This window comes from Sander lucioperca, chromosome 12, assembly GCF_008315115.2.
Source record: "Sander lucioperca isolate FBNREF2018 chromosome 12, SLUC_FBN_1.2, whole genome shotgun sequence".
Classification (NCBI taxonomy): Eukaryota; Metazoa; Chordata; class Actinopteri; order Perciformes; family Percidae; genus Sander; species Sander lucioperca.
Genome location: NC_050184.1, coordinates 30183266 through 30196450, shown reverse-complemented (window position 1 = coordinate 30196450; position 13185 = coordinate 30183266). Strand labels below are relative to the sequence as shown.

Genomic DNA, 13185 nt, shown 5'->3' with positions numbered 1-13185 from the left:
GGCTACTGCTTTAAAGGTAGCTTTGTGTATTTTGGCCCTCTCCGTTATGCTAATGTTTGCAGCTGTGACCCGGGACACCGCAGACAAAGACTCAGAGATCAATCAATCAATCAATCAAACTTTATTTATATAGCACTTTACAGCAACCAGCAGGTATCCAAAGTGCTTAACATCGAAACCAAGAATAAAAACACATATCATACAATATAAAGAAAGTACATGTAAAATCAGAAATAGTTACAGAGAAACAGAAGAACGAAATCGTCACACCACTGCTACGTATTAAAAGCCTGACTAAACAGATGCGTTTTAAGTTTGGACCTAAAAAGAGCTACATCTGTAATAGTGTGGATATCAGGGGGTAACTTGTTCCAGAGTCTCGGGGCAGCAACTGCAAAAGCCTGGTCACCCCACCGTTTATATCTAGACCTTGGCACTTCTAAAAGTCGCTGGTTTGAAGACCGCAATGAGACCGAGATGAGTTTCATATTTTGTTTGTGTGATCCTTAATCCTTAAATCGTGCATTATGTAACATAGCTGGTTCTTCTGCTAAATCACAATGATTGTTATCTCGCTTTGCCAACCTATCTGGTTTATAATAGGGAAAAAAAACAGTCTGGCTTGTTTGTATTTCTTTAAAACGATCACAACCGTTGTGGGCAGCGCTAAGCTGTAAAACATACAGTGGAGATAGCGGAAGGGGAGGGACATCCAGCTCCAGGCTTTATCCCAGCACTGTACATCCGGTAAGCCAGACTGCGATGACGGTAACGTGTGGCAGCCAACTGCTTGCTGTGCAGTGGTTGATGATATAGAGGTCATATTATATGCTGGGCTGGGTTTTCCTGTACACTAAAGCTGCCATGTTCATGATGTTATTTCATTCTAAGCATTTGATATTTGTACATATGTACTGCACATGATAATAAAGTGTTACCTGGTTGTACATAAAACATCTAAATACATATGTGAAATATTTACAATTTAGATACATATTAAATGCATATATAGTTGTGCACAAAGCACAACTATATATTGACTAGGGATGTCATGAGAACCGATACTTGCGATACTTTTCGGTTCTAAAATGACAAAACACCAACAATGCCCATTTTTTTGAAGCACCGTAAGCACCGTAAGCACCGTGAGCGCCGATGCCAGTGTTAGCAGCATCGGTGCTACACCTCTTCTGGAACTGATGGGGGCAGTATACGCTTCAGAGTGTTCCAGTTGATACTTACATTCAGAAGTAGGAGGTCACGAACAAGTGGCCGTAGTCACGCCCTTCTACTTCCGGTCCATGGGACATATCTTTCGAAAAAATATGAACGAGAGTCAACGGAGATAGATTCTACCCGACCTAAAAAACGGCATGTTCACTGCAAACTCACAGTCCTCTCTTCCTGATTTACAGCCCCCCTCTCTTGGCTTCAAATAACTCACCGTTGTAGGCTACGGCCGCTGAACGGGCTACACGTTGTAAACAACCGTGGCCGCTTGCCTGGTCCCCCGGTAACGTTAGCTAGCAGTTAGCAGGGTTAGCATGGCGGCGTTAGCCAGGACCAGTCAGGATCACTTTACTAGCTATGTCTCAATTGTTTTTGCAAGTAACCAACTCGGGTACTCTAGCTATATAATTCAATGTGAGTACACGGATGGTGAAATGACATAAAATGCCCGTCCCTTGTAGCCGTGATAAATTAGCCTGAAGCTAATGCTTAGCTACCTGTTCAGGAGGAAATTAGCCAACTTGGCATCCTTTTGGGCTCTAAGCTGTCTCCATCTTTCAAATACATCTCCAATATTTACCTGGGGTTTGTAACCTCTCTGATCACGCAGAAACACTGTTTTATTTTTGCACAGTACCTTTTGAAAAGATGCCTGGAAGTCTGGGATGTGTATGGGGACACTAGTTGTTGCACTATGACCATTAATTGCACTTTATTATGTTGTTCTATGCTCTATTGCACACGTTTTGTATGTCTGGTTATGACATTTTGATATTTTTCAAATATTTTAATAAAGAAGTTCATGTTTCAAGTTCAAGTACATGGAATCTTGGAAAATCCTTTTTTTTTTTACCGTGGTATCGAAATTGGCATTGAGAATGGTGTTATTTTACTGGTATTGGCACAGACTACTGAATTTTTGGTATCGTGACACCCCTAATATTGACATAATTCTAATAGTTTTTAGAAATATATCCAGACATATACGTATACTATATTGGTTGCGCTTTCAGATTAGCATATCATTGGGCACCTGGGTAGCTCACCTGGGAGAGCCATATATAGAGGTTTACTCCTCGACGCAGCGGCTGCAGGTTCGACTCCACCCTGCGGCGCTTTGCTGCATTTCATTCCCCCTCTCTCTCCCCTTTAATGTCTTCAGCTGTCCTAAAATGAAAGCCTAAAATGCCCAAAAAATAAAAAGATTTGCATATCAATAAAAGACTGGATTATTGGCCTTGATGGAGGTCAGTGCTATACGAGTGCCTTTTCTTTTTCTTTAATGTTTGACAGAGTTTTGTAGTTAACTTAGTTCATTAGATGGTTAAAATGTTCTGTCTGTCTGTTATTCCACATAAAAGTGATGCAAAAAATGTGTCTCTGCTTTCCTCTACGGGCTATAACTGTGCTGCGAGACTGATATCAGTACAGCATGATTATGCAGCAACGAGAGTCAATTTTTACATGGTGCAAGGAGATCACCATGAGAGGTTAGCTGTCACACCCAATCTGTGTTTGACTAATGGCGCAGTGGTTTCCAAGATTTGGGCCCTGCCTTGTAACAGAATTCACTGACGATGTGAAGGTGAATGATCCCCATGAGCAGCCACTCTGTTTCCACTTGCGGCTTTGTCTATCGTTTGTCCTACAATACCTTTGACCGCATTACAAGGAGCGGAAAAGAACATCCACCCTCCTCCGACAAGGTTGGCATAACAAGACGGCACTCTTCATTCTCAGACATTTCAGGCCTCTAAATCTCTAAAATACAATCCTAAAATAAAGGATGTATAATATAAAAGAGGAATTGTTGTGTTAGTTTTGATCAGAAATGTGGCACTCACTAAACAGTATGAGAATTGATTGTTCCTCCAGCTCTCGATAGACCTTGATAGGTAATATGGTTTTATTATGTTGAGAGGCTCTGTCCCAAAACAGCTGCTTGCAAAGCACATTACTAAAACCTATTTCACATTTATGAGAGTTTGTTGGTCCCCTGGGGAGTATGTTGTTTTTCTAGAGCCACACTGCTCTCACGAAGCATGTAATCAGAGACATTGAGGTCTGACGGCTTTTGAGTGTTTCTCGCCTTATCTATTTGTCTTTGCACAGATTGCCCTCTTCCATAATAGTCATTCAATTATTCCCATTAAGATAATAAGTTGTTAACTCAAACAATGCATTGTACAATCAGATTTGTCAGTCGTTTAGATGTTAATAGTCAAAAGCAGAAAGTAAATTGATACATTTCATTATTTTCTTAGAGGACAATTAATTGACAGTTAATAACACATGTGTACCGAGTCGACCGTTCTCTGGGATATGTTTTCATGCTAATCGAATGTGTCTCTAGCTTGAGACAAGATAGTGCAAACCGCTGATTAGCTTATAAAGCTAGTCGTCGGGGCACGGGTAAAGTAAAAAGAAATAGCTATTTCTACACCACTAACAAGGCTCAAAATAGCACCACACTTCCAAGGTAGCATAATGAGGTCCCTACAAAAAAGTGTATGCTAGCCTATGGCCCTATTATCACCAACACATTGACCAACTTTAAACAGGTGGAGGAGCAACTACACTACACCAATAAGTGGCATTTGAATACCCCAACATGGCACGATGCACATTTAATGTCTGGTAACAAACCCTTTGCTTGTAACCAGTGGAGTGACAGAGGTATTTATACTTTAGACCAGCTATTCAATGAAAAATGTATGTTGAGTTTTGAAGACCTGAGAGCTAGTTTTGAGGTCCCCAGGACATCCTTCTTCTTTTATCTTTGCTTAAGATCAGCCCTAAAATGTTATGGAGTGCCATGGGGAAACAGTCTTGAGGCGCACCCAGTCATTAAATGGTTTGTTGATTTTCCTGTGAGAGGATTAGTGTCCAAGATTTATGCTAAACTGATGCAAGTATCCATAGGAGAACTCCCAATAGTAAAGAAATGGGAGCGAGAGCTGAGCCCTGAGGGGAACGCAATTAATTGGGAGACAGTTTGGGACAACATTTCCCACTGTTCCAAGAACCCAAATCACCAGCAGATACATATGTAAGAGAGAGATACGTCTCTAAAGCCATTCCCACTCCCTAGTGCACGTTCTGTCAACCTGAACAAACTGGAACTTCCTTGCATATGGTCTGGGAGTGTGAACAGGTACATGAGTTCTGGAATAAAACAACATCAATAATATCTGATGTGATAGGATGTCGAATTCCTGCTGACCCGATTGTTTTGTTACTTAATGACGACTCTAAATTACACCTGCTTAGGAGACAGAAGAAAATTTGGCTAGCTGGATCAACTGCAACCAAGAAAATGATAGCTCAACACTGGCTCCCCACTCACTCGCTTTGTATAAAACAGTTGTTGGTGTATTTTCTAGACATAGTTATGCTTGAGCTCTCTACAGCAAGGATTAACAAGGCCAAATCATCGACTATAGACCTATGGAAAAGCACAGCAGCACAAATATCAGACCTAATGACCTCAACACCACAAGAACTAGAGGAGAGTGATTAGGCAAGGTGTGATTTCTGTTTATTTGTTTGTTTTGTTTTCCTCGAGACCGCAGAGGGTGGGGGATGGGAGACGGTATTTGTTCTTGTTCAATTGTGTTTCTCTGTTCTGTATATTTGAAATATAAAAAGCAATAAAAAATTGATATAAAAAAATAAAAGATAGATTATAAAGACAGTAGCGTTCATGTATACAAGCAGGCGCCATCTTGGGAAAACAGTCATGACCAGTCGAACGACGAATGCCGTGCCTGAGCTATGTTACTGGTTACACAGCGTTTGTCGTTCGACTGGTCATGACTGTTTTCCCAAGACGGCACCTGCTTGTATACGTGAACGCTACTGTCTTTATAATCTATCTTTTTAATAAACTGTCTGTACACTTACAAAGTTCTCAATGCTTCGGTTTACATGTAGGGACCCCCATTATGCTACTGTGGAAGTGTGGTGCTATTTTGAGCCTTGTTAGTGGTGTAGAAATAGCGATTTCTTTTTACTTTACCCATGCCCCGATGACTAGCTTTATAAGCTAATCAGCGACACATTTGATTAGCATGAAAACATATCCCAGAGAACGGTCGACTCGGTACACGTGTTATTAACCCCTAGGTTAATTTTGCGCCGGAATTGTCATTTAATAATATTTAATCTTGCTCCCTGTCTGTTGTGGTTTGTAGTGTTATGTTTCATTCACCAGGCAGGCATGGAGGGACGCAATTAATCTGGAATTGTGCACTGGTTCATCCCTGCTGTTGACTATTTTTCTGGGACTAGATGATGAATGGCCTTTTTTCTGCACATAAACACAGGTCTTGTCTCTCAGTGAGGCAGGTAGCCAGAGGGAAGTAAGCACTCTCCACCAGGATTTATGGACAGCAGCTTTGTGGAAAAATAGCACTTGCTTCAAATAAATGAAGTAAGATCATCGTTTCCTAAAAGCTGCGAAGACTGAAAAAACTAAAATGACACAAAGGCTAAATCTTTCTTGTTGATGTTTGCTGTGTCATGAGGCTGATGGAGCAATAACTTTTTAACTGCTGCCAGACAAGACGTTGAAATTGATTTGATGCAGACATTTTAAATTTAGCTGATAGATCTGTGGCCCAACACAGTTGTTTTTAAGCTGTGCTCTTAAATTGAAAACGATCCCTGCTGGGCTTAATGCGAGATAGTCCCGAAACATCAGGGTTAGATCTCTGCTAGAGGTTGTTGGATAACTGTCCTTTGTCTGCCCTCACTATGTGTGTACTGTGGGTGCACAGCTGTGCAGAGAGCTAAACACACTTCCAATAAAGGTTGAAGACAGGTGATGGCCTTTGAGGTTTTTACTGGAAGCAGCTGTGAAACTGTGAAGGCAGTACTGGAACAAATTCAGTGGTAGTGATTACGAATCAGAAAACGATTTTCCACGAGATTCTAGAAACAAGTTAGACCAAATAAAATAAAATAAAATGAAAACTGGATTCACAAAAGTTTAGACTACTTGTAAAATGAGTTACATTACATTATCATTTATTGTGCTGTTTCCCTTACACACAAATGTTGACTTTCAGTTTCAAATTGAAATGAACCACTTCAAGTTAGAACATTTTTGATGGACAGCATTGTTTCTCTCTCTTGTCTCCGTGCTGGCTGAATCAGAGCGTGAAGAAGCCAAAGTGTCATCAATTGCTTGTTTCTGCTGACTATTAAAGAGTCCCACAGTCAGCAATCTGTCATGTAAGCAACCACCCATCACGCCCGTCACCTCTCACACACTGGGAGATTATATGGACAGTAAACGGTAAAGCCCATGGCAGCCTCCACCACGATTTATATTCAGACAAATGGTGCCCATTGATGAAACCTTTCAACACAGAAATTATTTAAATAACCTTAAAAGGCGCTGTTTTCTCAATCAGCTTCTTGATGATGGGATTGGACACAAAAAAAAAGAATTCAGCCACACTTACAGCAGTTTTAGGTTATTTCACATTTCAGTATTCCTCACTGGTTTGAAGTGTGCTGGGCTCAGATAGAAAAGGGCGATGTCACATACCTCTATGCACCAATCAGGATAAAGCAACATCAAACCACACCCACACGCTCCTGATGAAGAAATTATTACTAAATATATATTTTTTTACTTTGAGTATAGCTTATTTAGACATACATTTTTATTATTATAGAGAAATACTTGATAGATAAAGCTTTCAGGGGCTTAAAAAATATGCAAATTAGGAACTACCTTTTTACTAATTTGGAAATGTATAAGTTAAGTTGATTGTCCTTCACAGAGCTGCAAATATTACACGTGACGAAGCTTAAGCAGAGCTGCTTTATAAAACTCTATGTAGGCGTCACTGCATTTTATGACGGCAAAATTGCTCTTTTCTGCCTGTCAAACACTCTCTATGCAGATATCTCAGCTCAAATCGGATTTTGTGGGTGTTCCTGCATGCATTGGTCCATCTGTGTGTATTTGTGTTTGTGCGAAAATGTGTGAAGTGTGTAATCAGAGGGCAAGTTCTTTAATGGGTTTGCCTGCCTTCTGGCTCTATGTTAAACCCCTGCATTGCAGCACTGCCAGTGGGATTTCAGCAGGCACGGCCCTTTTTTTCCTCTAACCCTCCATCCTCACAATAGAGAGATTAAATTTGGGCCAGATCTCCTCCTGCGTGGAAAGCTCCTCGACCACGCATGCACATCTTGAATTGTTCATGCGCTACGCTCCAGAGAACGCAGGGCAACTGAGAGCCCCCAAAAGTCTCCTGTAGGCTCCCTTTGCCCCACATGAGTCCCCCCTCCCCTGTCTGAGTGGGAGCAACAGTCATGGAGAGCCACGTGTCATGGAGACAGACACAGACAGAGAGAAGTGGAGACTGAGAGAGAGAGAGAGAGAGAGAGAGAGAGAAAGAAAACATGGGATCCTCGGGGGCTCAGCAATTCAAGTGCTGTCTGAGAAGCTGCACAGTAATCTCGTTAAAGAATGGAAAGCTCTGGAGTTTGCTGCTGAGTGACTTTTCCAGTTGTTGTGACTACATTGTCCTCTTCATCAAACCAAGATCAATTGGGGAATAAAAGGGAACATAAATCAGAGAATGTTCTGTCTCATGGACCGCAGTGTGATTTTAGTAACTGGGAATATTAAAAGAAAGCTTTATTTCAAATCTCTTACTGTGGACTTGTTTAATCAATGAGACAAACTCACAGCTGTGGACAGAGTCAATAAAAACAACAGACAGCACAGACAGTTAAAACACTGCTTTGGGAATCATTTTCACCACAAAGAAAAAGAAGAATTTTGTGACAAAAACTTAGACTATTATTGGTTTCAGAAGATATTAACACACAAAGACAATTTTAAGCAGCCATCATTATTGGTGTGATGGCCAATCAGATCAGGGAATTTCAACAGCAATTTAACTGTAATGGAGCCTTAAGACCCTGAAAACTCGCCCCTAAAATGTGCTGACTAACTGCTGCAGTATTTTTATTTTTTGATTGAGTTATTGAGACCTGTTAGATCTTTTGAAAGTCATTAAACATCCGGTGACACCTACATCCTGACATTGACTGATTTGGCTTGTCAATGGTTATTTTGATATGACTCCACCTTCAGCATGGTTCACTGACATTGACTTGAAATGAAAACCAAAAGAAAAAAGTCTTCATTAAATTCCCTTTCCTTTTCCCTCTGTATAGTTTGGTCCATAAATAGGTGTGGAAAAGATCCAATTATGTTCACCGAGAAGCAATTCCCTTTAACGTGATTGTATCTGAGAATCTGCACATAAGGGCTTGTCTGTTGCCCTGCCAGCTAGCCAATTTATGATCTTTCAAGAATTATTTCTCTATTTTTGAGTGAGATTTGACCTGAAATGTGCCCTTACCTGATAACATTTATTTCAGCTGTGACATCTTCTTATAATATAAGTGTATAACAGGCAAGAACTTTTATGTTTGAGATTCTAATCAAGTTTGATTTGTTTTTGTTTCTTTGATTGTGAATTCAGTCCATGTGGTTTGACCTTTCAGTTTGAAATAAAATGCCACTTGTATTGTTGGTGTGCTGCAGTGTGAAGCAGTGTCAAAGCACAGCTTTTCTCCTCCCTGTCACTGTGGCCCCTCAGCTAGCTGCCAACAACTCACTTTGACAGTTTCCTAGAGTTTCTACGTGGACTGCAGGTATTTCATTGTGCATGAACCTGAAGAGTCCCCTGTCTATATTCTCCTCCATGTACCATCACATTTTTCTTCAGTGCAACAATATTCATCAGCCGTCTCGTTGTCTAGAAATGCTTGGAGTCACGTGTGCTAGAATTAAAAGGTCACCAGCGCAAGGTATAGAAAACCATTTATTTCACTGTTCGTTTTCATCATAGATTTTAAGGCATCATCAGATCATCCTAATGATGGATTGATCTCAAGGGTGTTACTTAAATAGCAATTTAAATGGGAAAATTAACAGTTTTGAGCATGTGTAAAAAAAAAAAAAAAAAAAAAGAAAGAAAGTAAAATCCATATATAATACATATAATTCACAAAATAAATGCCGGTGACACTTCACTGAAGTGCACAAATTGAAGTTGGTTATCTCTCCCTGTGGATGTCTTTCGTGATACAATTACAATAAACCAATTAAGTCCAGTGAATCATGAAATTGATTGTTTTGCTAAAATAGGAGAAGGAAATTGGGCCACAAATAGAATACCCTCAAAGGTCTGCATAAGAACACGAACAGGCTTCGACTGATCATAAAAGCTCTTTAATTCTATCGTCAGCACGTTGTGATTTGCAAGCATATTAAAGGGCACAGCAGATCACAGTCTGCTGCTAAGAAAGTGACTTGAAGCTGGTGGGAATAGTTTGACATTTGGGGGGAAATGGTTATTCGCTTTCTTGCTCAGAGTAACATGAGAAAATAGATATCACAGTGATATCAGGAGAGGCTAAGCCAACACACTTGAAACAGAGGGAGGGGGGGGGGGGGGGGGGGGCTCTCTAATTAACACGTTATATTCCCTCCTTACCTGTTAACCTCACAATGACAACAAGACTCCAGGAAATCCACTATGGGTTAAATAAATGAGATGTGTGAAATGTGTTAATTAATGAGCTACAGCGGTGCTGGAAGGCAGATTTTTTATACCTTTAGACAGAGCTAGGTTTTTATGCTAAGCTAAGCCAACTATGTCATGGCTGTATCTTCATATCTAATGTACAGACATGATGATGTATCTATCTTATATCTAACTCTCTTAATAACTGGTGAGCTTTATTATGCAATGGATAGCTTTCAGTCATAATTTATTTGCCCTGCAGCTTTGTGGATCAAAAACAGTTGGCTTCAGCCATATATCAGCTTGTTTATGGGAGAGTGAGATAGCTATCAATATTCTTCTCTTGGCTCAAAACGATTTTTTGCTGTAATAAGGTTCTGTATTGTGCAAATTGAAAGTTTCATTGTTCATGGTTTTACTCAAGGCTGCTAATCAGACTAGGTGTGTCATTTAATGCCATGGATTGTCTTTAAAAGATATACACACCAGTTTAAGCCTTCAGTGAAACACTGTACATTTACATAATCAAGAGGGGATTTACCTTCAGCAAAAGTTTGCAATCAACTTCAATTTGCCACATTTTTCCAAGAAATACAATACAGATCTTTTTTTGAGAATGAACTATACCTCCCTGAGTTCACATTGTCTTTCTCTTTCAGGGTTTCTGACTGACAAGATTCTCACAGTGATTAGCCTACATCCAGCCACTTTTCAAGAAATCAAGATTTGGCTGTAAGTATCCATCAGCAAAGATATTGTGTGTGGTGCGAGTCGAGGCTCTGAGCCAATGCTGTAGACTTAAAGGTTGTGAGAGAGAGAGAGAGAGAGAGAGAGAAAGAGGAGGAGGAGATTCTCCACTCCATCAGAGCAGTCCAGTGTCATTGCTGTGACCGTCCTCTTTAAGAGGAGACAGATCGCTGCACATTGTTAGATGCCTCCATCCTCTGCAGCTCCCCTCTCAGAAATAACATCCATTCCTCGTCCTTAGAGAAATCCAGCTCGACTCCGTGTCCTTACTGTCCATTGAAGGCATCGCCCAGATGGCGGTCTGTCTATGGCTGGATGCTTTCTTAACTGTCCAGTAATATAACACTCTGATGAGCTGTGGGGTAAAGCACTAATTGACCAGAAAGGAAAATTCTGTCGATTATCATACATTGCTTGGTAGATATTAATTTCCTGCTGAAGAATGGAATTATTTATACTTCATATCAAATCATTGTATTATTATTAAGCATGGAATCCAAAAATGAAACCAGTCCAGACTACAACAATATATGTAAATAGACTTGCGTAATCACATGTTATGGACTCCACTAGATGTCAGCATGAAACGTGAGTTGGGTTTTCCCCACTCTACCATCTGTTCTTAGGAAAGCTCTGCTTGTGCCTGGGAGGAGGGAGCCCACTGCAGTGTATAGTGGGCAGGCAATGCCTGGTGAGGATGAAGGTGCAGCCCACTGTGAACAAGCATGATTTACTGTCGGATTGGTTGGCTCTCCAGCACTCAGCTGATTAATCAGAGTCATCTCCATGAGTGATGGAAGCTCAGGTGCCTCAAAGGCTACAGAAAGCTAGTAAACCCTATCAGAAAATAGCCACGCCTTGAAGGACGAGTTACTGGCCGCTGCTTTTATACCGACTCTGTTACTATGGCCATCTGCCATTATTCAGCCCTCACTGCCCTGTGTTAGCCTCATCGCTGTTAACATTGATCAACATCTAATGAATGAGAATTCCTACCCCGGGGAGTGGTGGTGCGCAATTGTTTGAAAATGCAGCATCATTAGTGGTTGTATCTTTTACTAAATGCATATTGATACTCTCTCTTTTTCACAGAGCAACTGGAGTAGCGCATATTTTCATCCTTATCTCTGGTTTTGAATGAGGCAGCACAGTTGAATAAGAAAAACAATGAGTCTTTTTTATCTTATCAAGATGAAACTTACATAATTAATAAGATCTCAAACACAAAGATTTTAAAATTAGAACTTATTGAACCTCAACTGGTCAACTGTTTTTTTGGCACTTGAACATTATCATTCCTTTGCTGTCCTGTTTCTGGCCACCAAATGAAACATTCACCCTCATTTTAGCTCTGTTTTGGTCTCCACCAACTCCTGAGGGAAATATCTGTAATATCTCTTTAGCTGCTAAATAGTCGATTATGTTTCCCAGGTAGTCATTGACTGTATCTGTCTGCTATTTGGTGCTGAACAGGTAGTGTACAGTGGGTCTATAGAGCTTTTTTGCTGAAAACGACATGAGCGGGGTGGAAAAACAAAAAACAATAAACTGACAGACGCTCTGTAAAGTTGTCAAGTGATCCATTGTTAACATAAAAATATTGGTCATAGCAGCTTTACATATTGTGATAGTCCAGAATATGAAAAATGTACTCAAAATAGCATTATAAAGCATTATTGCATTATGTAACATATTTTACAGTAAAGTCATTTTGTTTAAAAAATGGCTTTACACAACTAAAGTAAAAAAAAAAAATAGTTTGCTCCCAAGTTGGGACATAAATCACCAAATTAATCTGCCAATTATTTCTTCGCTAAACGGTTTAGTCTACAAACAAAATAGTGAAAATCATCCATCACAATTCCTTAGAGCCCAAGGTGACGTCTTGCAACTTCTAACATAAGACAGGGGAAAGCAGCAAATTGCCACATTTTAAAAGCTGCAACTGGCACGTTATAAAACAACAAAATGACAGAAACAATTAATGGATTCATTTATTTGGGTTGATTAATCCATTAATTGTTTCAGAATCAGAAATGACTTTATTGACACAGTAAGTTACACCTACATTGAATTTGCCTTGGACATACATGTACATACTAAAGTGCGGATACCCGACCCGAGCCCGACGGGACCCGACGGTACCCGACGGGCCGGGCCGTGTGCGATGATGTGCTCATCTGTTGACATTTCTGAATGCCTTCCTACAGTTGCTTAATAAAAGCAGGCTTTCCACAAAAACAAACGTACGTGTTTCATTAGTATGAGAAAAAAAATGAGATTTTAAGTGTATCGGGCTCGAGTCGGGCTCGGACATAAATATCTTAATGCCTGTCGGGCTCGGGTCGGGTTTGGTTGCTGCTCTGTCGGACACGGGCCAGGCTCGGACAGAAAAATGCGGCCCGATCAGCACTCTAATACATACACAAACAAACATATTAAACATAGATAAGAAATGAACAATAAATACAGAAATAGTAACAAATATATACAAAATAGCTGTTTAGTATTAAAAAAAGGAGGCTGATTTGGTTTAGCAGATGTATAGTCCAGGATGAAGGTTATTGCAAAGTGAAGTGACTAGGGAAAGAGGGGGAGGGGGGGTTAAGTCATTGTCAGTGGGGGTTGGGGCCTTGTTGATGAGGCTGCC

General features: G+C 40.3%; 1 protein-coding gene across 5 annotated transcripts in view; it reads left to right on the top strand.

The window, feature by feature from the left end:
• The window catches only part of LOC116062041 (synaptotagmin-2-like), a 62395-nt gene that overhangs the window by 17743 nt on the left and 31467 nt on the right, over positions 1-13185 (top strand). For 4 of the 5 annotated variants that reach the window (XM_031316499.2, XM_036008140.1, XM_031316505.2 and 1 more), the window contains one exon: positions 10448-10520. The exons of the other annotated variant lie outside the window; for it this stretch is intronic. The gene's annotated coding sequence lies outside the window, so the exon portion shown is untranslated. The remainder of the gene's footprint in view (positions 1-10447; positions 10521-13185) is intronic. 5 annotated transcript variants of the gene reach the window in all.